This window comes from Protopterus annectens, chromosome 17.part0, assembly GCF_019279795.1.
Source record: "Protopterus annectens isolate FY-2018-M chromosome 17.part0, PAN1.0, whole genome shotgun sequence".
NCBI lineage: Eukaryota > Metazoa > Chordata > Ceratodontiformes > Protopteridae > Protopterus > Protopterus annectens.
In genome coordinates, this window is record NC_056751.1 from 467321664 (window position 1) to 467325241 (window position 3578).

Sequence of the window (3578 nt, forward strand, 5' to 3'; positions counted from 1 at the left end):
TGCCTTTGGGCCCGGATTTTCCCTTAAAGTGTCTGAGCATGCCCAGTAAGCAGCTGTGTAGATGGACACACAGTACAGTGCACACCGTGCCCATCTGCATTGATACCCCGGGTGTATGCCTGTTTCCCCTCCGCAACTGCCACGTCTGTGGCATGGCCGGGTTGCTGTTGTGTAGCTGGACACACACGACAGTCCACATTCTGCCTCCCATGCCGTCGCCCCATGTGTATGCCTGTCTGCACTGTGCCGATTCTAAGTGTCTGAGCATGCCCAGTAAGCAGCTGTGTAGATGGACACACAGTACAGTGCACACCGCGCCCGTCTGCATTGATACCCCGGGTGCATGCCTGTTTCCCCTCCACAACTGCCACGTCTGTGGCATGGCCGTGTTGCTGTTGTGTAGCTGGACACACACGACGGTCCACATTCTGCCTCCCATGCCGTCGCCCCATGTGTATGCCTGTCTGCACTGTGCCAATTCTAAGTGTCTGAGCATGCCCAGTAAGCAGCTGTGTAGATGGACACACAGTACAGTGCACACCGCGCCCGTCTGCATTGATACCCCGGGTGCATGCCTGTTTCCCCTCCGCAATTGCCACGTCTGTCGCATGGCTGGGTTGCTGTTGTGTGGCTGGACACACATGACGGTCCACATTCTGCCTCCCATGCCGTCACCCCATGTGTATGCCTGTCTGCACTGTGCCGATTCTAAGTATCTGAGCATGCCCAGTAAGCAGCTGTGTAGATGGACCCACAGTACAGTGCACACCACGGCCGACTGCGTTGATACCCCGTGAGCATGTCTGTTTCCCCTTCGCAACCGCTAGGTGTGAGAGGCATGGCCAGTACACCAGTCGGGGGTACACACGACAGTCGGCACTGATGTCTGCTACTAGGCGTGTAGCCATGGCCATTGACATCCTGCATAGCCATAGTGACCATCCAGGTGACTCATATGTGGCTGTCATGCCACATTGGCTGCCTACATCCTGCACGCCGGATGCCCTCTCATAGGGTATACTGTAATGTGGTGCACCCCGTATTCATGTCGTGATGTACTGCTCGGTAGTTAGTTGGTATTCGACTGCAGCACTACCGTGTTACTGCGGCCACCTTGGGATGGTAACAGGCTGTGTGACTGCGCACTCTGTCTTCATTCCCTATCGGTCGCATTGCCTCTACAGATGATACCACCCACCTAGGGTATGCCTCCTGACAGTGCTCTGCTCACTAATCTCGGTAGCGTTCTGTAAATGCATCATGCTGTAGTGAGTTCATGTAGGTAGGCGTGGGTTCGACTCCGGCCCTTCCTGTGTGTGTGTGTGTGTGTGTGTGTGTGTGTGTGTGTGTGTGTGTGTTTGCAGCAGCCTCTGCAGATGAACATGCTTTTAGGCCACCAACACATACCTTGGCTATTGCCAGCTATTCCCTTACGGGTGATGTCACCCACCTAGTATGCCTCTGACAGTGCTGTGCTCAGTAATCTCGGCAGCGTTCTGTAAATGCTTCATGCTGTAGTGAGTTCATGTAGGTAGGCATAGGTTCGACTCTCGGCCCTTCCCTGTGTGTGTGTGTGTGTGTGTGTGTGTGTGTGTTTCCAGCTGCCTCTGCAGATGAACATGATTTTAGGCGCCATGACACATACCTTGGCTATTGCCAGCTATTCCCTTACGGGTGATGTCACCCGCCTAGAAGTATGCCACTGACAGCGCTGTGCTCAGTAATCTCAGTAGCGCGTTCTGTAAATGCTTCATGCTGTAGTGAGTTCATGTAGGTAGGCATAGGGTTTGACTCGGCCCTTCCTGTGTGTGTGTGTGTGTGTGTGTGTGTGTGTGTGTGTGTGTTTCCAGCTGCCTCTGCAGATGAACATGCTTTTAGATGCTTCGCAACACATACCTTGGCTATTGCCAGCTATTCCCTTACGGGTGATGTCACCCGCCTAGAAGTATGCCTCTGCCAGCGCTGTGCTCAGTAATCTCAGTAGCGCATTCTCTGAATGCTTCATGCTGTAGTGAGTTCATGTATGTAGACGTAGGTTCGACTCCCGCCCCTTCCCCGTGTGTGTGTGTGTGTGTGTGTGTGGTGTGTGTGTTCACAGCTTCCCTAGTAGAGTGGAGTTATTTTAGACGCTTGGCAACACATACCTTGGCTATCGGCGGCCATTCCTTTACGGATGTTGTCACCCACCTGTACATGTGCCTCTGACGGTGGTGTGTTCGGTGGTCCACGTAGCGCGTTCCATACCTGTGTCATACTGTTGTGCGGTTGGGTATGTGGGGGTGTGGTCAATCACCATGCCTGCCACATGTGTGTGTGTGTGTCCATGCTCCCGGCTGCATGGGTTCATAGCGTATGGCTTTGAGGTTTCCGCAGAACACTCATATCCTGCCGCCATCCCTGTGTTTGTGGATGGTGAGACGCAGCTCGTGGACTGCTTGTGTGCCTGCTGTGGTTGGCGACCTCTGTAGCGTGTTCTCCACGTGCACCCTGCTATGGTGTGGTGGGGTGGTGCTGTGTATGTTACACGCACGGGCTTGCCACATGTGTCCGTCTGTATCTCTGTCATTGTATATCTACGTACCTATGTTGTGCCCATAGTGCTGCTCTTGCATGGACAGCTGTCTGTCCCATGTATCATATTTGCGGCTGACACATAGAACTGTGGTACGATGCATATCCACTCATTGTCCATGCACCGTCCGTATTCCAGAACACCCTAGAGATATCTGCTGGATATCGTGGCAGACAGCTATCCTTGCTGTACTGACACTGTACCCGTACACGCCATAAACCTTGTGTGTAATTGCCTATGTATGGTGTGTGTATGTCTAACTGTGCTGTATGCATGGTCGTGTGTGTGTCCCGCTATAGCCATCTGTGCAGGTGTCGCCACTATGGGTAATCCTTGTGGACCGCTGTTTCATGTGCACTTCTGCACATACCTGCAGACCGTACTACCCCTCCTATGGCAGAGGCCTTAGATCGACTGCTGCCCTAGGCTGTAGGGCTCCATGGCGCCCACCACCACAACACATGGTGCCCCCATCCTGGTATACCTACAGGTGGCCCTACTAGTGCGGCGCCCTGGGCAGCCGCAGGATTGGCGTATGCCTACTGCCGGCTATGAGCACATCACAAGGCATACGTCTACATTCGGTGTTTTATGATGGCTAGGTTATAATAGCAGAGGGGGGACCTCATCAACTATGCTTTAGAATGCGGATTTAGATGGATTATTAGGTGGAGGGTTGACCACACACCAGGGCTGACCGATGAAACACTGATGAAGCCTCTTTTGAGAAGCAGGTGGCTTAAACCCCCGTGACAGGAATGTAGTTTAGGTACAGATATACAGTTAACACACATTAGTCCACTCTTTCAGTTGTGTACCACTGTATTACATTGATATGATATGCATATCTTCTATATATATTATTAGATCTTTGATTGATGAGTATTAGGCATAGTACAATATCATATAATACATGTGTTAATAGGATGTTTTCTGAGATGTTAATATATGTGTGTGTAGTTAACATTGCGTCTGTGCTTTCTATGCTGTGGTTACATGTTCATTG